The sequence below is a fragment of the Phyllobates terribilis genome, unplaced genomic scaffold (assembly GCF_046119375.1).
Source record: "Phyllobates terribilis strain yellow unplaced genomic scaffold, ASM4611937v1 Scaffold_38__1_contigs__length_12584779, whole genome shotgun sequence".
Taxonomy (NCBI): Eukaryota; Metazoa; Chordata; class Amphibia; order Anura; family Dendrobatidae; genus Phyllobates; species Phyllobates terribilis.
The window spans coordinates 2,086,480-2,105,708 of record NW_027362798.1 but is presented as its reverse complement, the minus strand read 5'-3'; the positions used below and the strand labels follow the sequence as shown (position 1 = coordinate 2,105,708).

At 48.4% G+C, this 19,229-nt stretch overlaps 8 non-coding genes and 1 pseudogene across 8 annotated transcripts; all 9 read right to left on the bottom strand.

Annotated features, from left to right (window-relative positions):
• Positions 1–932: 932 nt before the first annotated feature.
• On the bottom strand, positions 933–1,123 carry LOC141183876 (U2 spliceosomal RNA). The gene has a single exon (XR_012258687.1). It is a non-coding gene; the product is annotated as a U2 spliceosomal RNA (small nuclear RNA).
• Positions 1,124–2,238: 1,115 nt separating this feature from the next.
• Positions 2,239–2,437, bottom strand: LOC141183307 (U2 spliceosomal RNA). The gene has a single exon (XR_012258294.1). It is a non-coding gene; the product is annotated as a U2 spliceosomal RNA (small nuclear RNA).
• A 5,564-nt stretch (positions 2,438–8,001) lies between these two features.
• On the bottom strand, positions 8,002–8,079 carry LOC141183487 (U2 spliceosomal RNA; annotated as a pseudogene).
• Positions 8,080–9,194: 1,115 nt separating this feature from the next.
• On the bottom strand, positions 9,195–9,385 carry LOC141183875 (U2 spliceosomal RNA). The gene has a single exon (XR_012258686.1). It is a non-coding gene; the product is annotated as a U2 spliceosomal RNA (small nuclear RNA).
• Positions 9,386–10,500: 1,115 nt separating this feature from the next.
• LOC141183874 (U2 spliceosomal RNA) lies at positions 10,501–10,691 on the bottom strand. The gene has a single exon (XR_012258685.1). It is a non-coding gene; the product is annotated as a U2 spliceosomal RNA (small nuclear RNA).
• Positions 10,692–11,806: 1,115 nt separating this feature from the next.
• LOC141183873 (U2 spliceosomal RNA) lies at positions 11,807–11,997 on the bottom strand. Its single transcript, XR_012258684.1, has one exon. It is a non-coding gene; the product is annotated as a U2 spliceosomal RNA (small nuclear RNA).
• Positions 11,998–13,112: 1,115 nt separating this feature from the next.
• Positions 13,113–13,302, bottom strand: LOC141183322 (U2 spliceosomal RNA). The gene has a single exon (XR_012258308.1). It is a non-coding gene; the product is annotated as a U2 spliceosomal RNA (small nuclear RNA).
• Positions 13,303–16,177: 2,875 nt separating this feature from the next.
• LOC141183872 (U2 spliceosomal RNA) lies at positions 16,178–16,368 on the bottom strand. Its single transcript, XR_012258683.1, has one exon. It is a non-coding gene; the product is annotated as a U2 spliceosomal RNA (small nuclear RNA).
• A 1,115-nt stretch (positions 16,369–17,483) lies between these two features.
• On the bottom strand, positions 17,484–17,676 carry LOC141183288 (U2 spliceosomal RNA). The gene has a single exon (XR_012258279.1). It is a non-coding gene; the product is annotated as a U2 spliceosomal RNA (small nuclear RNA).
• Positions 17,677–19,229: the final 1,553 nt, after the last annotated feature.

Below are 19,229 nucleotides of genomic sequence, written 5' to 3'. Positions count from 1 at the left end.
TTAAACACAGCACCTTCACCCCCTGCTGTTCCCACCCGCCTCAACACCGTTGGAAGGGAGGAGAACCAATTAAGGCGGGGGGTGGGGTGGAACGAGCAGCTGTCTACCCTTAGCAGGAGGGCTCCTGATTACATACCTCTCCTGCTGCTGCTGCTGCTGGCTGTCCAGCAGCAGACTGAAGGTGGCTGCTGCTGTGCACAGGTATATAAAGGCTCAGAGCCTATTATGACACGCGCAGCCAGCGTTCCATTGCCACATTCCATCTACTGCAGGCAGGATACCTGGCTGGCTGAATGTCGCTGAGAAGCTCACAGAGACCGCCATAAGCAACAGTTTAACAGAATGCCACAGACTAATCAACCAAACTTTTTGGGTTGGGTTCTCTTTTATAGTCTGCGGGCATTAAATGAAAGAAGTCAGTGTTCCAGCAGAAGGAGACAACGTTTCAGAAAAGGCATTGTAGCAAACCAAAAAAGAAATTTTAAGCGCAGCACAGTAACCAGCGCACATACCTGTTAGCTCAGGTGAGTTTAAAAGGCTGCTGTTGATAACAAGGGCATTTGCTAAATAGATGGTGTGTGTGCAACAATATACTGAAAGGTCAATTATATTGTGCAGCTTATCTCACCACCTGTAGTTATTTAGGTGAAAGCTCCAAAATGCTTGCCTAATATGTCTGTTTATCCAAAAGGAAGTAAAAAGGGAGAGCTAGAAAGATAGCATTGCATCACATTACATGGCAATGCAATGCACAGTTGCTGAAGTTGAACCAAAATGAGCTTGTAATCTGGCTTCTGCAACTTTGAACATGAAAAATCCAATGAGGAGAAGAAAAGCAAAGCCAAAGAGTCCATCCCAAAATCCGACAAACAAGCAAAATGAACAAAAAACATTGAATTCAATTCTTTCTGATTTTAGAAACTGCATTAAAGAAGGGGTGCACCGGTCCTGGAGATACTGCAATACCAGGTCAATGCGTGGAGTGGACAGAGCAAGCTCTTTTTCCATCTCCCTGTTCTAAAAATCCATTTAATATATGGTCCCCAGATAGGGGACGTATCAGATATTAAACTGATAAGAACAGATACTACACTTGATCTTAGCCAAAAGGCCGAGAAGCGATAACCAGAATTGGTTTCAAACTACGGAGCCACCCAAGGATCCTGAAAAGTCCATTTGTGGAGATGAGCTCCTGGACTCCCGTTAAGAAGACATGTTGTCAACCTCTAGATCCCTTACATGCCTGCACTTTTCGGCTTGCTGCTGCTGCAATCCACGCGTTTTAGATCTGCATAACTCCACCTCTTTAAACACAGCACCTTCACCCCCTGCTGTTCCCACCCGCCTCAACACCGTTGGAAGGGAGGAGAACCAATTAAGGCGGGGGGTGGGGTGGAACGAGCAGCTGTCTACCCTTAGCAGGAGGGCTCCTGATTACATACCTCTGCTGCTGCTGCTGCTGCTGGCTGTCCAGCAGCAGACTGAAGGTGGCTGCTGCTGTGCACAGGTATATAAAGGCTCAGAGCCTATTATGACACGCGCAGCCAGCGTTCCATTGCCACATTCCATCTACTGCAGGCAGGATGCCTGGCTGGCTGAATGTCGCTGAGAAGCTCACAGAGACCGCCATAAGCAACAGTTTAACAGAATGCCACAGACTAATCAACCAAACTTTTTGGGTTGGGTTCTCTTTTATAGTCTGCAGGCATTAAATGAAAGAAGTCAGTGTTCCAGCAGAAGGAGACAACGTTTCAGAAAAGGCATTGTAGCAAACCAAAAAAGAAATTTTAAGCGCAGCAGAGTAACCAGCGCACATACCTGTTAGCTCAGGTGAGTTTAAAAGGCTGCTGTTGATAACAAGGGCATTTGCTAAATAGATGGTGTGTGTGCAACAATATACTGAAAGGTCAATTATATTGTGCAGCTTATCTCACCACCTGTAGTTATTTAGGTGAAAGCTCCAAAATGCTTGCCTAATATGTCTGTTTATCCAAAAGGAAGTAAAAAGGGAGAGCTAGAAAGATAGCATTGCATCACATTACATGGCAATGCAATGCACAGTTGCTGAAGTTGAACCAAAATGAGCTTGTAATCTGGCTTCTGCAACTTTGAACATGAAAAATCCAATGAGGAGAAGAAAAGCAAAGCCAAAGAGTCCATCCCAAAATCCGACAAACAAGCAAAATGAACAAAAAACATTGAATTCAATTCTTTCTGATTTTAGAAACTGCATTAAAGAAGGGGTGCACCGGTCCTGGAGATACTGCAATACCAGGTCAATGCGTGGAGTGGACAGAGCAAGCTCTTTTTCCATCTCCCTGTTCTAAAAATCCATTTAATATATGGTCCCCAGATAGGGGACGTATCAGATATTAAACTGATAAGAACAGATTTTTTTTTTTTGATTGAATATATCTTTTATTAGCACAAAAAATAAGTTAACAGACAGTGTACAGTGCCGCAGCCCAGTACACACAGAATTCTACATCATATTTACATAGCATGAGGATACGACGCACTAACTAGACACATCACACCCCTATGCTACACAAAACACTCAATCTGAAAGAAAAAGCATGTCAATCAATACAGTACGACGAACTGTGATAAGGGATGGGGATTGGGAAAAAGGGGATGGGGGGGGGGAAATCACAGGCCCGAAGCTTTATTGAAAGACAAGACACATAAGGGGAGAGGGGGAGGAGGGGTTTAGTCCTCATCCTCGTCCTCCGGACCGTCCATGATGGAATAGTCTCTGAGCAGGCTGTGGATCAGCCTGCGGCAGTCCTGGATGGACATCCTCTCCCTCCTCAAGATGAGCCGGTTCCTGGCAACCCAAACGGCATCCTTGAAGCAGTTCATAAGGCGCCAAGCCTCCTGGATGGCTCCGACGGTATGAACCCCAGGGAAGAGTCCGTAAAGCACAGAATGGTGCGATAGGCTCGCCCTGGGGACAGAGTTCCTCAGGTCGTCCTCAAGTGCAGTCAATAGGCGCTGTGCAAATCCGCAGTCCCAAAAAGTGTGCAAAGATGTTTCCTCCACGAAGGGGCACCTTGGGCAGTACCGGGTCTTGCACAGGTTCCGGGCATGCATGAATGACCGGACGGGCAGTCCGCCCTGAATCGCCATCCACGACAAGTCCTTGTGCCCGTTGGTCAGCCTGTCAGACGACACATTTGTCCACACAGTCTCCAGCGTGTCCTGGTGAAGTCCTGTGATGTTCTCCACGTCATCCTTGGCTCTGATTAGCTTGTGGATAGTTTTGGGCTTCCACAAGTCGGGCTTGAGTCCCTCCAGTTGATGCTCCCCCACAAATCGAACGACGTCTCCGTAGAACCATGGCGTCGTCCAGTTGTAGGGGAAGGAGCTGTCCCACTTGTCCCAGCCGAGTCGCCTCCAAAGAGGAAGCAGGAAGAAGCGAGACATGGACCTGCCCGCGGAGCCATTCTTGACTTGCAAAGTCCGGCGGACACAATCACACACAAAAGAGGATCGCAGGAGGGTGGGGATATCTGGAACGCCCTTCCCACCCTTGCGAGGCTCCTTGTACATGACGGCCCGCCTGACTCTGTCCATCTTGGATCCCCAGACAAAGTGAAACACTGTCCTGGTAATGGCCCTGCACACAGTGACGTGTGGGGGCCAGGCCTGCGCCGTGTACTGCAAGACGGGCAGGACCTCATTACGCAGGACGAGTGCCTTACCCTCACAAGTGAGGTGTCTGAGGCTCCAGAGTCCGATCCGTTGCTTCACCTTGGCCAAGCGTTCTTGCCAGGACTTGAGGGCCGCTCCTTCCTTCCCAAACCAGACTCCCAGCACCTTGAGGAAATCCGGTTGAATGTTGAAGGGGAAGGGGGCGGAGGAGGCCGGCTGCCAATCCCCGAAGAGCATGGCTTCCGACTTCCTGCAGTTGACTTTGGCCCCTGAAGCCCGGCCGAACCTCTCACACGTCTGGACGAGGGCGTCGACTGAACCACGATCAGCGCAGAAGACGGTGACGTCGTCCATGTAGAGCGAGCACTTGACCTCGTGTCGTCCCGGACCCGGTGCGGTGATCCCTCTGATCTCTCCATTCTGCCGGATAGCCTCTGCGAAGAGTTCTATAACACAAACAAAAAGAAGAGGTGATAGAGGGCAGCCTTGTCTGACCCCAGAGAGGACAGGGAAGGGGTCAGTCTTCCAGCCGTTCACCAACACCGAGCTGTGGATATCAAAATACATCAGACGGACATACGAACAAAACATGTTACCCAAACCTAACCGGTGCAGAGCTCGGCCCATGAACTCGTGGGAAACCCGGTCGAAGGCCTTCTCCTGATCCAAGGAGACCAGGGCCGCGTGTGCGCGGCGGACCTTGATGTACTCGACCGTGTCCCGCACGAGAGCGAGGCTGTCTGCGATGCGACGTCCAGGGATGCCGCAGGTCTGGTCCGGGTGGATGATCCGTCCGATGACCGTCTTAAGTCGTGTCGCCATCGTCTTGGCCAGGATCTTGTAGTCCACGTTGAGCAGAGTGATGGGACGCCAATTCCTCAGGTCGCACCTCTCTCCCTTCCGCTTGTACAGGATCGTGACCATTCCTTCCCTCAAAGATGGAGGCATTCTACCCTCCATCACCATCTCCTCGTACAGGTCCAACAGGTCCGGACAGATGAGGTCTCCCAGCGCTACATAGAGCTCCGCTGGAAGACCATCACTGCCCGGGGTCCTGCCGGTCCTAAAGGATTTAGCGGCAGAGAGCAATTCGCCCACCATCAGAGGTTTGTCCAAGGCTGCCGTGCCTGCAGGATCAAGATGGTTAGTGATACCTGACAGGAACTTATCAGCAGCGTCGGGGTCGGTAGTCTTGTGGGAGTAGAGTTCGCTGTAGAAGTCGCTGACGACCCTCATCACGTCCTCCTTCCCACGTCGCATGTTTCCGCTCTCGTCTCGCAGCTCGTTCAGGGGCGTGTGACCGGCATGAAGTTTCCTGAAAAAGAATGAATTACATTTCTCACCCTTCTCCAGATTCTCCACTTTGGAACGGAAGACGATTCGCTTGGACTCCTCCTCAAAGTGCCTTTTCAGGCTCTTCTTGGTCTCCTCCAGCTCCTCCCTCACGTCCCAGCCGCAGTGAAGAAGGTCCTGCAGCGACCGCAGCTCGCGCTGCAGCCCTCTGAAGTCCCTCCTCTTCTCACACTCCTGTTGTCGACCCTTGGCCTGAAAGAAACAGCGAAACTCAAGTTTAACATATTCCCACCAATCAGAGACTGTTTGGAAGCTACCCTTGTAGGACTGCCACATTGCGTAGGCTGCTCTCAGCTCCTCCACGACTTCATCCTGAGCCAGCAGAGCACAATTCAGCTTCCAGGAGCCGGGGCCGGACGGAAAACCGTCGCCGAGGACACCTTGTAAGTGAATGGCTCTGTGGTCGGAGAAGAAGCAGGAGACCATCGAGTGCCTACTCTGCCTGACTGCCCGAGAGGTGAACACAAAGTCAATCCTGGAGCGGAGTGAGCCATCGGGTCGGCTCCACGAATAGTTCGTGGAGCCTCTCCCCATGGAGCCCACCACGTCCTGAAGAGAGGCCTCGGTTACCATCTCGATGAGCAGCTTGGACGTGATGTCCAACTTGGCAGATGTGCCAGAACTACGACCATCCTCCTCGATGGGGCAGTTGAAATCCCCGGCCATCACTAAGGTCCTGGTGGTGGCAAGCTGAAGCCGCAGGGTCTGGAAAAGCTCCAAACGCTCATTCTTCAGTGGGGACGCATACACGTTGATGAACCTGACAGGTTCTCCCGCCCAGTTGCCATCTACAACAAGAGCCCTGCCGCAGATGAGCTCCTGGACGGACTCAAGCGTGAATTCGCCCCCCCTGATCAGAATTGCGACCCCCGCAGACTTGCAGTCACCCCCACCGGACCAGTAGGATGGACCGTGGGACCACTCCCTGGCCAGATGTTTGAAGGACCTAGAGGAGGGAAGGGAACATTCCTGCAACATATAAACATCACACAACTGGGAAGTAAGGAAGGCATAAATAGTCTGACGTCTGAACTTGTCCTTGATGCTCCTGACATTAATGGAAAATAAGTTAATATTAGCCATCATGTAGGGAAAAAAGAAAAAGTTAGCGCAGGCAATACACCTTAGTTACCACTCCGGTCGGGTGGTCCCTCGTCGGTGTTGACTGCTGGTGACGGGATCACCAGCAGGCCCTCTTCCTCCATCTGGTCAAGCAGCGCGGCCTCGATCTCGGCGACCACCAGTTCCTCCTCTTCTGGCTCGGCCACCAGGGTCTCAACCATGTGCTCCATCTCTTCTGGCTCAGGGAGGGTATCCTCCTTTTCGCCAACGAAATCCAGAATCTTCTTTTTGGAGGATTCAGTAGCAGGGCTGTCCTCCACCTTCCTCTTTCCCCGGGTTGGAACTGGGGAGACAAGAAGGGGAAAATCCTCCTCGGAATAGATAGCGGCGGGTGGAGGAAAGGTTAATTCCACCGCTACCATGGTCTGGGGAGGGAGAGTGGCTGCTGGGGCAGGGGAAAGGACACCTGCTGAGGAGTAGGGGAAGGAGGAAGAGGAAGTGGAATCCTCAGCAGGGGTGGCCGGGGTGGGGGGGAATTGGACGGGGGTGGCAGGGGGAGGGATCGAGAGAGGGGTGACAGAACTCTTACCCTCCTTTGACTTTTTCTTCTGCTTCGGAGCTGCTGGGACCGTCGCTGGGGCTTTGGCCACCGACTCCTTGACCGCTTTGGCCTTGGTCGTCTCGGCCTTGGCCGCTGGGGCCTTGGTCGTCGCGTCCTTGACCTTCACAGGCCTGGTCGTCGGGGCCTTGTCCTCCGTAGCTGGGGTCGTCGCAACCACCGATGCCCAGGATCTCTCACGCTTGGGGCAATCCTTGTACAGATGAGCCGCCAGCCCACACAGGTTGCAGGATGTCTTCTTCGGGCAGTCCTTCGAGCTGTGTCCCGTCACTCGACAAATCCTGCAGGCATCCTCCTTGCAGTCCTTCATCTCGTGGCCGTTCTTGCCGCATCTCCTGCAGTTCCGCGGCATGTCCGGGTAATAGATGAGGCCGTAGGAGTTGCCCAGGGAGAATGTCGGGGGCAGGTGCCGAAGTCCGTCTGAGTACGCCAGGTCCCTGTGAAGTCTAACGGTCACCGACCACTTACCTGTCCAGAAGCCGAGTCCATTCAGGATGTGAGAAGGTTCCTTCACAACCAAACAGAAGCGTCTCAGGAAGGTACAGATGTCTTGGCCTGGGGTGTGCGGGTTGCGCATGGAGACCGTGATCCTCCTTTCGTCCCTCTGGATAGGGCAGCTACCTGTAAAGGCAGAGAAAGAATTATCCGGTCCTTTTGCGCTTACCATTTCCCAGAACCTCCTGCAGGTGTTCACAGTGGCGAAGGTGACGAAGAAGATCCCCGTCAAGAAGGTCTGGATGCTGAGGGTGTCCGACCTGGAGAAGCCTCGATCCAGCAGCATCTTCTGGCAGAACACGTCCGAGGACATATCCGGCACCCTCCCATCCACTTCCTTCAGCTTCAGGGCCACCGTCTGCCGCATCCATGGCTCCAGGGCTGGAGCTTCGTGGCGGGGCTTCTGGGGTCCCTTCTGCTGGCCAGTCGTGGAGGCAGAGTCCTTGGGGTCAGAATCGGCTCCTGGCTGGGCCCTCCTGGCTGTCCCCTGCTCCAGGCTCTTCTTTTCGGCCTTCCTCGCAGCGCTTGCCATGGCTTTCCTCCTGCAGTTACTTCTTGGAGCTGGATCTGGAACTCTTCCCGGAATGGGTGGAGCTATGCAGATTCTTCTCCCGTCGTGTTCTGGACAAATTCCCCGAAAGGTCTTTGTCTCGATGATTTTCTTCCTCGAAGATTCCACAGGACAGCCCGATTCTTCTCCGAGTCTTCGTCTTCTTCTGGATTCTTTAGAGCTTCTTCCTCCCACCGATATCCGCCTTCCTTCTCCGATGTCAGCTGGGCTCCGAAGCTCTTCTCCTTCCGAGTTCGATCGCTCTCGTCAAGTGTAGATCGTAGCTCTTGTGTTCTTAAAAGAACAGATACTACACTTGATCTTAGCCAAAAGGCCGAGAAGCGATAACCAGAATTGGTTTCAAACTATGGAGCCACCCAAGGATCCTGAAAAGTCCATTTGTGGAGATGAGCTCCTGGACTCCCGTTAAGAAGACATGTTGTCAACCTCTAGATCCCTTACATGCCTGCACTTTTCGGCTTGCTGCTGCTGCAATCCACGCGTTTTAGATCTGCATAACTCCACCTCTTTAAACACAGCACCTTCATCCCCTGCTGTTCCCACCTGCCTCAACACCGTTGGAAGGGAGGAGAACCAATTAAGGCGGGGGGTGGGGTGGAACGAGCAGCTGTCTACCCTTAGCAGGAGGGCTCCTGATTACATACCTCTCCTGCTGCTGCTGCTGCTGGCTGTCCAGCAGCAGACTGAAGGTGGCTGCTGCTGTGCACAGGTATATAAAGGCTCAGAGCCTATTATGACACGCGCAGCCAGCGTTCCATTGCCACATTCCATCTACTGCAGGCAGGATACCTGGCTGGCTGAATGTCGCTGAGAAGCTCACAGAGACCGCCATAAGCAACAGTTTAACAGAATGCCACAGACTAATCAACCAAACTTTTTGGGTTGGGTTCTCTTTTATAGTCTGCAGGCATTAAATGAAAGAAGTCAGTGTTCCAGCAGAAGGAGACAACGTTTCAGAAAAGGCATTGTAGCAAACCAAAAAAGAAATTTTAAGCGCAGCAGAGTAACCAGCGCACATACCTGTTAGCTCAGGTGAGTTTAAAAGGCTGCTGTTGATAACAAGGGCATTTGCTAAATAGATGGTGTGTGTGCAACAATATACTGAAAGGTCAATTATATTGTGCAGCTTATCTCACCACCTGTAGTTATTTAGGTGAAAGCTCCAAAATGCTTGCCTAATATGTCTGTTTATCCAAAAGGAAGTAAAAAGGGAGAGCTAGAAAGATAGCATTGCATCACATTACATGGCAATGCAATGCACAGTTGCTGAAGTTGAACCAAAATGAGCTTGTAATCTGGCTTCTGCAACTTTGAACATGAAAAATCCAATGAGGAGAAGAAAAGCAAAGCCAAAGAGTCCATCCCAAAATCCGACAAACAAGCAAAATGAACAAAAAACATTGAATTCAATTCTTTCTGATTTTAGAAACTGCATTAAAGAAGGGGTGCACCGGTCCTGGAGATACTGCAATACCAGGTCAATGCGTGGAGTGGACAGAGCAAGCTCTTTTTCCATCTCCCTGTTCTAAAAATCCATTTAATATATGGTCCCCAGATAGGGGACGTATCAGATATTAAACTGATAAGAACAGATACTACACTTGATCTTAGCCAAAAGGCCGAGAAGCGATAACCAGAATTGGTTTCAAACTACGGAGCCACCCAAGGATCCTGAAAAGTCCATTTGTGGAGATGAGCTCCTGGACTCCCGTTAAGAAGACATGTTGTCAACCTCTAGATCCCTTACATGCCTGCACTTTTCGGCTTGCTGCTGCTGCAATCCACGCGTTTTAGATCTGCATAACTCCACCTCTTTAAACACAGCACCTTCACCCCCTGCTGTTCCCACCCGCCTCAACACCGTTGGAAGGGAGGAGAACCAATTAAGGCGGGGGGTGGGGTGGAACGAGCAGCTGTCTACCCTTAGCAGGAGGGCTCCTGATTACATACCTCTCCTGCTGCTGCTGCTGCTGGCTGTCCAGCAGCAGACTGAAGGTGGCTGCTGCTGTGCACAGGTATATAAAGGCTCAGAGCCTATTATGACACGCGCAGCCAGCGTTCCATTGCCACATTCCATCTACTGCAGGCAGGATACCTGGCTGGCTGAATGTCGCTGAGAAGCTCACAGAGACCGCCATAAGCAACAGTTTAACAGAATGCCACAGACTAATCAACCAAACTTTTTGGGTTGGGTTCTCTTTTATAGTCTGCAGGCATTAAATGAAAGAAGTCAGTGTTCCAGCAGAAGGAGACAACGTTTCAGAAAAGGCATTGTAGCAAACCAAAAAAGAAATTTTAAGCGCAGCAGAGTAACCAGCGCACATACCTGTTAGCTCAGGTGAGTTTAAAAGGCTGCTGTTGATAACAAGGGCATTTGCTAAATAGATGGTGTGTGTGCAACAATATACTGAAAGGTCAATTATATTGTGCAGCTTATCTCACCACCTGTAGTTATTTAGGTGAAAGCTCCAAAATGCTTGCCTAATATGTCTGTTTATCCAAAAGGAAGTAAAAAGGGAGAGCAAGAAAGATAGCATTGCATCACATTACATGGCAATGCAATGCACAGTTGCTGAAGTTGAACCAAAATGAGCTTGTAATCTGGCTTTTGCAACTTTGAACATGAAAAATCCAATGAGGAGAAGAAAAGCAAAGCCAAAGAGTCCATCCCAAAATCCGACAAACAAGCAAAATGAACAAAAAACATTGAATTCAATTCTTTCTGATTTTAGAAACTGCATTAAAGAAGGGGTGCACCGGTCCTGGAGATACTGCAATACCAGGTCAATGCGTGGAGTGGACAGAGCAAGCTCTTTTTCCATCTCCCTGTTCTAAAAATCCATTTAATATATGGTCCCCAGATAGGGGACGTATCAGATATTAAACTGATAAGAACAGATACTACACTTGATCTTAGCCAAAAGGCCGAGAAGCGATAACCAGAATTGGTTTCAAACTACGGAGCCACCCAAGGATCCTGAAAAGTCCATTTGTGGAGATGAGCTCCTGGACTCCCGTTAAGAAGACATGTTGTCAACCTCTAGATCCCTTAAATGCCTGCACTTTTCGGCTTGCTGCTGCTGCAATCCACGCGTTTTAGATCTGCATAACTCCACCTCTTTAAACACAGCACCTTCACCCCCTGCTGTTCCCTCCCGCCTCAACACCGTTGGAAGGGAGGAGAACCAATTAAGGCGGGGGGTGGGGTGGAACGAGCAGCTCTCTACCCTTAGCAGGAGGGCTCCTGATTACATACCTCTCCTGCTGCTGCTGCTGCTGGCTGTCCAGCAGCAGACTGAAGGTGGCTGCTGCTGTGCACAGGTATATAAAGGCTCAGAGCCTATTATGACACGCGCAGCCAGCGTTCCATTGCCACATTCCATCTACTGCAGGCAGGATACCTGGCTGGCTGAATGTCGCTGAGAAGCTCACAGAGACCGCCATAAGCAACAGTTTAACAGAATGCCACAGACTAATCAACCAAACTTTTTGGGTTGGGTTCTCTTTTATAGTCTGCAGGCATTAAATTAAAGAAGTCAGTGTTCCAGCAGAAGGAGACAACGTTTCAGAAAAGGCATTGTAGCAAACCAAAAAAGAAATTTTAAGCGCAGCAGAGTAACCAGCGCACATACCTGTTAGCTCAGGTGAGTTTAAAAGGCTGCTGTTGATAACAAGGGCATTTGCTAAATAGATGGTGTGTGTGCAACAATATACTGAAAGGTCAATTATATTGTGCAGCTTATCTCACCACCTGTAGTTATTTAGGTGAAAGCTCCAAAATGCTTGCCTAATATGTCTGTTTATCCAAAAGGAAGTAAAAAGGGAGAGCTAGAAAGATAGCATTGCATCACATTACATGGCAATGCAATGCACAGTTGCTGAAGTTGAACCAAAATGAGCTTGTAATCTGGCTTCTGCAACTTTGAACATGAAAAATCCAATGAGGAGAAGAAAAGCAAAGCCAAAGAGTCCATCCCAAAATCCGACAAACAAGCAAAATGAACAAAAAACATTGAATTCAATTCTTTCTGATTTTAGAAACTGCATTAAAGAAGGGGTGCACCGGTCCTGGAGATACTGCAATACCAGGTCAATGCGTGGAGTGGACAGAGCAAGCTCTTTTTCCATCTCCCTGTTCTAAAAATCCATTTAATATATGGTCCCCAGATAGGGGACGTATCAGATATTAAACTGATAAGAACAGATACTACACTTGATCTTAGCCAAAAGGCCGAGAAGCGATAACCAGAATTGGTTTCAAACTACGGAGCCACCCAAGGATCCTGAAAAGTCCATTTGTGGAGATGAGCTCCTGGACTCCCGTTAAGAAGACATGTTGTCAACCTCTAGATCCCTTACATGCCTGCACTTTTCGGCTTGCTGCTGCTGCAATCCACGCGTTTTAGATCTGCATAACTCCACCTCTTTAAACACAGCACCTTCACCCCCTGCTGTTCCCACCCGCCTCAACACCGTTGGAAGGGAGGAGAACCAATTAAGGCGGGGGGTGGGGTGGAACGAGCAGCTGTCTACCCTTAGCAGGAGGGCTCCTGATTACATACCTCTCCTGCTGCTGCTGCTGCTGGCTGTCCAGCAGCAGACTGAAGGTGGCTGCTGCTGTGCACAGGTATATAAAGGCTCAGAGCCTATTATGACACGCGCAGCCAGCGTTCCATTGCCACATTCCATCTACTGCAGGCAGGATACCTGGCTGGCTGAATGTCGCTGAGAAGCTCACAGAGACCGCCATAAGCAACAGTTTAACAGAATGCCACAGACTAATCAACCAAACTTTTTGGGTTGGGTTCTCTTTTATAGTCTGCAGGCATTAAATGAAAGAAGTCAGTGTTCCAGCAGAAGGAGACAACGTTTCAGAAAAGGCATTGTAGCAAACCAAAAAAGAAATTTTAAGCGCAGCAGAGTAACCAGCGCACATACCTGTTAGCTCAGGTGAGTTTAAAAGGCTGCTGTTGATAACAAGGGCATTTGCTAAATAGATGGTGTGTGTGCAACAATATACTGAAAGGTCAATTATATTGTGCAGCTTATCTCACCACCTGTAGTTATTTAGGTGAAAGCTCCAAAATGCTTGCCTAATATGTCTGTTTATCCAAAAGGAAGTAAAAAGGGAGAGCTAGAAAGATAGCATTGCATCACATTACATGGCAATGCAATGCACAGTTGCTGAAGTTGAACCAAAATGAGCTTGTAATCTGGCTTCTGCAACTTTGAACATGAAAAATCCAATGAGGAGAAGAAAAGCAAAGCCAAAGAGTCCATCCCAAAATCCGACAAACAAGCAAAATGAACAAAAAACATTGAATTCAATTCTTTCTGATTTTAGAAACTGCATTAAAGAAGGGGTGCACCGGTCCTGGAGATACTGCAATACCAGGTCAATGCGTGGAGTGGACAGAGCAAGCTCTTTTTCCATCTCCCTGTTCTAAAAATCCATTTAATATATGGTCCCCAGATAGGGGACGTATCAGATATTAAACTGATAAGAACAGATTTTTTTTTTTTTTTTTTTTTTTTTTTTAAAACCTATTCAGGTTAAAATTAAAGTCCACTCCACAGTCCTCTTCTCCCCAAAGGGAGACAAGACGTGGACTCCAACTTAAATCATCATCAGGTTTTGGTACTTTTAATGTCAGAAAAAAAAAAAAAAAAAAAAAAAAAAAAAAAATTACAAAAATACAACAATACTTACAAAGAAAGAAATGTTTCAGAACCTGAATGGATACCAAAAAAATAAAAATTAAATTATAACTGTATTAACAACAGTAATAACATCAAGTAAAATACTTGTAACCATTATCAAAAGCATGAACCCCAACCCAACTCAGAACCTTAAGGGACAAATCTTCAACCCTTGATGCTGAAAAAACTTGTTTCGATACACCATCTGGTATTCTATATTTCACACAAAAAACATTTTTATCTCTTATTAGTTCTTTCCTAACATTCTCTATAAGATAGTCCAAACGTTTCTCATCATACAACTTACGGTACAACCGGTTAAAATATTCTGCATTCTTTATAAACATAGGTTGTTGAAAAACAACTATATTTTCTTCCATTGCCACCTCCACTTCCTGTTCCTTTCTCTTTTCTTGCTTTTTAACCTTACCACGGCCAGTTCCCTGACTTACACCTCCCATTTCACTCTCTACCCTATCCCCCCAATCTACTCTTGTTTTCTCCATCTCCCTCTGCACTCCTACAGGTTTGCTTTCTTTTCCCTTTACCACCAACACCTTTTCTACACTTTCCTCCTTTCTCTCTACCAAAACCTTTTTAACCACTACCTCCTTCTCTTTATTTCTTTTCCTCTTTGGGCAATTCTTAAAAACATGCGTATCTTCCTGACACAAGTTGCACTTCCTCCGATCTTTACAATCCTTTGACTCATGATCACCTTTTTTGCAAAAACCACATACACCACCCGAACAATTTTCCTTTCCATGCCCGTATTGACGACAAACTCGACAAAAAGTGGGTATACCACTGAAAAAAATATCACCATTTATATTACCCAACTTAAACCTAGCTGGGGGAAGCAACACAGTCCCCTGCTCATCTTCTTTGAAACGGACCAAAAATTTCCACTTCGAAGTCCAAAAACCAAATTCATTATAAATCTTCCCTTTTGGTGTTACTGACAAACAAAAAAACTCCAAAAATGTAAGAACATCCTCTTCGTCCACCAATGGAGAGTACATTTTAACAATGATCCATTTATCTCTAACGGGGAAGTGTGGCATTACACTTATCCCCTCCATTCTTTTATCCTGGCTTGCAGTCATTTTCCTTAGATATCCTTCAAAAAAAACTTTGTCAACAAAAACTATATCATAAACACCCCTCCTGGGGTAGTCCATTATCGCCAACACTTCTTCTGTCTTCAAACCAAAAAGATCCACAAGAACTTGACTCATCACATACCTAAAATCCTTTTGATCTCGAAAGTTCTCCTGAACAACCAAACGAATAGAATTCTGCACCTTAGCGAATTCAGGCACATGATCTTCCTCTCCTTCATGTGATGCTGCAGACATCTTCTTCACAAACAGGTTCTCCTCTTCTCAATAGAAACCTTCAACACCGAAGTGCCAGGTAGATGATCGCCTCCCGTTGCCCGGGGACTAATCCGACTCCCTAATAGCAGCAGGGAGGTGAAGCCCTGCTGAAAAACAGAGCGATCCCCCCAGGCCAAGGAGCCGGGTACCCCGAGCACCTCTCAGCCAAGACCAAGGCAGCAGCCGCTAGATCACTGCACTTGATCTTAGCCAAAAGGCCGAGAAGCGATAACCAGAATTGGTTTCAAACTACGGAGCCACCCAAGGATCCTGAAAAGTCCATTTGTGGAGATGAGCTCCTGGACTCCCGTTAAGAAGACATGTTGTCAACCTCTAGATCCCTTACATGCCTGCACTTTTCGGCTTGCTGCTGCTGCAATCCACGCGTTTTAGATCTGCATAACTCCACCTCTTTAAACACAGCACCTTCACCCCCTGCTGTTCCCACCCGCCTCAACACCGTTGGAAGGGAGGAGAACCAATTAAGGCGGGGGTGGGGTGGAACGAGCAGCTGTCTACCCTTAGCAGGAGGGCTCCTGATTACATACCTCTCCTGCTGCTGCTGCTGCTGGCTGTCCATCAGCAGACTGAAGGTGGCTGCTGCTGTGCACAGGTATATAAAGGCTCAGAGCCTATTATGACACGCGCAGCCAGCGTTCCATTGCCACATTCCATCTACTGCAGGCAGGATACCTGGCTGGCTGAATGTCGCTGAGAAGCTCACAGAGACCGCCATAAGCAACAGTTTAACAGAATGCCACAGACTAATCAACCAAACTTTTTGGGTTGGGTTCTCTTTTATAGTCTGCAGGCATTAAATTAAAGAAGTCAGTGTTCCAGCAGAAGGAGACAACGTTTCAGAAAAGGCATTGTAGCAAACCAAAAAAGAAATTTTAAGCGCAGCAGAGTAACCAGCGCACATACCTGTTAGCTCAGGTGAGTTTAAAAGGCTGCTGTTGATAACAAGGGCATTTGCTAAATAGATGGTGTGTGTGCAACAATATACTGAAAGGTCAATTATATTGTGCAGCTTATCTCACCACCTGTAGTTATTTAGGTGAAAGCTCCAAAATGCTTGCCTAATATGTCTGTTTATCCAAAAGGAAGTAAAAAGGGAGAGCTAGAAAGATAGCATTGCATCACATTACATGGCAATGCAATGCACAGTTGCTGAAGTTGAACCAAAATGAGCTTGTAATCTGGCTTCTGCAACTTTGAACATGAAAAATCCAATGAGGAGAAGAAAAGCAAAGCCAAAGAGTCCATCCCAAAATCCGACAAACAAGCAAAATGAACAAAAAACATTGAATTCAATTCTTTCTGATTTTAGAAACTGCATTAAAGAAGGGGTGCACCGGTCCTGGAGATACTGCAATACCAGGTCAATGCGTGGAGTGGACAGAGCAAGCTCTTTTTCCATCTCCCTGTTCTAAAAATCCATTTAATATATGGTCCCCAGATAGGGGACGTATCAGATATTAAACTGATAAGAACAGATACTACACTTGATCTTAGCCAAAAGGCCGAGAAGCGATAACCAGAATTGGTTTCAAACTACGGAGCCACCCAAGGATCCTGAAAAGTCCATTTGTGGAGATGAGCTCCTGGACTCCCGTTAAGAAGACATGTTGTCAACCTCTAGATCCCTTACATGCCTGCACTTTTCGGCTTGCTGCTGCTGCAATCCACGCGTTTTAGATCTGCATAACTCCACCTCTTTAAACACAGCACCTTCACCCCCTGCTGTTCCCACCCGCCTCAACACCGTTGGAAGGGAGGAGAACCAATTAAGGCGGGGGGTGGGGTGGAACGAGCAGCTGTCTACCCTTAGCAGGAGGGCTCCTGATTACATACCTCTCCTGCTGCTGCTGCTGCTGGCTGTCCAGCAGCAGACTGAAGGTGGCTGCTGCTGTGCACAGGTATATAAAGGCTCAGAGCCTATTATGACACGCGCAGCCAGCGTTCCATTGCCACATTCCATCTACTGCAGGCAGGATACCTGGCTGGCTGAATGTCGCTGAGAAGCTCACAGAGACCGCCATAAGCAACAGTTTAACAGAATGCCACAGACTAATCAACCAAACTTTTTGGGTTGGGTTCTCTTTTATAGTCTGCAGGCATTAAATGAAAGAAGTCAGTGTTCCAGCAGAAGGAGACAACGTTTCAGAAAAGGCATTGTAGCAAACCAAAAAAGAAATTTTAAGCGCAGCAGAGTAACCAGCGCACATACCTGTTAGCTCAGGTGAGTTTAAAAGGCTGCTGTTGATAACAAGGGCATTTGCTAAATAGATGGTGTGTGTGCAACAATATACTGAAAGGTCAATTATATTGTGCAGCTTATCTCACCACCTGTAGTTATTTAGGTGAAAGCTCCAAAATGCTTGCCTAATATGTCTGTTTATCCAAAAGGAAGTAAAAAGGGAGAGCTAGAAAGATAGCATTGCATCACATTACATGGCAATGCAATGCACAGTTGCTGAAGTTGAACCAAAATGAGCTTGTAATCTGGCTTCTGCAACTTTGAACATGAAAAATCCAATGAGGAGAAGAAAAGCAAAGCCAAAGAGTCCATCCCAAAATCCGACAAACAAGCAAAATGAACAAAAAACATTGAATTCAATTCTTTCTGATTTTAGAAACTGCATTAAAGAAGGGGTGCACCGGTCCTGGAGATACTGCAATACCAGGTCAATGCGTGGAGTGGACAGAGCAAGCTCTTTTTCCATCTCCCTGTTCTAAAAATCCATTTAATATATGGTCCCCAGATAGGGGACGTATCAGATATTAAACTGATAAGAACAGATTTTTTGATTGAATATATCTTTTATTAGCACAAAAAATAAGTTAACAGACAGTGTACAGTGCCGCAGCCCAGTACACACAGAATTCTACATCATATTTACATAGCATGAGGATACGACGCACTAACTAGACACATCGCACCCCTATGCTACACAAAACACTCAATCTGAAAGAAAAAGCATGTCAATCAATACAGTACGACGAACCGTGATAAGGGATAGGGATTGGGAAAAAGGGGATGGGGAGGGGAAAATCACAGGCCCGAAGCTTTATTGAAAGACAAGACACATAAGGGGAGAGGGGGAGGAGGGGTTTAGTCCTCATCCTCGTCCTCCGGACCGTCCATGATGGAATAGTCTCTGAGCAGGCTGTGGATCAGCCTGCGGCAGTCCTGGATGGACATCCTCTCCCTCCTCAAGATGAGCCGGTTCCTGGCGACCCAAACGGCATCCTTGAAGCAGTTCATAAGGCGCCAAGCCTCCTGGATGGCTCCGACGGTATGAACCCCAGGGAATAGTCCATAAAGCACAGAATGGTGCGATAGGCTCGCCCTGGGGACAGAGTTCCTCAGGTCGTCCTCAAGTGCAGTCAATAGGCGCTGTGCAAATCCGCAGTCCCAAAAAGTGTGCAAAGATGTTTCCTCCACGAAGGGGCACCTTGGGCAGTACCGGGTCTTGCACAGGTTCCGGGCATGCATGAATGACCGGACGGGCAGTCCGCCCTGAATCGCCATCCACGACAAGTCCTTGTGCCCGTTGGTCAGCCTGTCAGACGACACATTTGTCCACACAGTCTCCAGCGTGTCCTGGTGAAGTCCTGTGATGTTCTCCACGTCATCCTTGGCTCTGATTAGCTTGTGGATAGTTTTGGGCTTCCACAAGTCGGGCTTGAGTCCCTCCAGTTGATGCTCCCCCACAAATCGAACGACGTCTCCGTAGAACCATGGCGTCGTCCAGTTGTAGGGGAAGGAGCTGTCCCACTTGTCCCAGCCGAGTCGCCTCCAAAGAGGAAGCAGGAAGAAGTGAGACATGGACCTGCCCGCGGAGCCATTCTTGACTTGCAAAGTCCGGCGGACACAATCACACACAAAAGAGGATCGCAGGAGGGTGGGGATATCTGGAACGCCCTTCCCACCCTTGCGAGGCTCCTTGTACATGACGGCCCGCCTGACTCTGTCCATCTTGGATCCCCAGACAAAGTGAAACACTGTCTTGGTAATGGCCCTGCACACAGTGACGTGTGGGGGCCAGGCCTGCGCCGTGTACTGAAAGACGGGCAGGACCTCATTACGCAGGACGAGTGCCTTACCCTCACAAGTGAGGTGTCTGAGGCTCCAGAGTCCGATCCGTTGCTTCACCTTGGCCAAGCGTTCTTGCCAGGACTTGAGGGCCGCTCCTTCCTTCCTGAACCAGACTCCCAGCACCTTGAGGAAATCCGGTTGAATGTTGAAGGGGAAGGGGGCAGAGGAGGCCGGCTGCCAATCCCCGAAGAGCATGGCTTCCGACTTCCTGCAGTTGACTTTGGCCCCTGAAGCCCGACCGAACCTCTCACACGTCTGGACGAGGGCGTCGACTGAACCACGATCAGCGCAGAA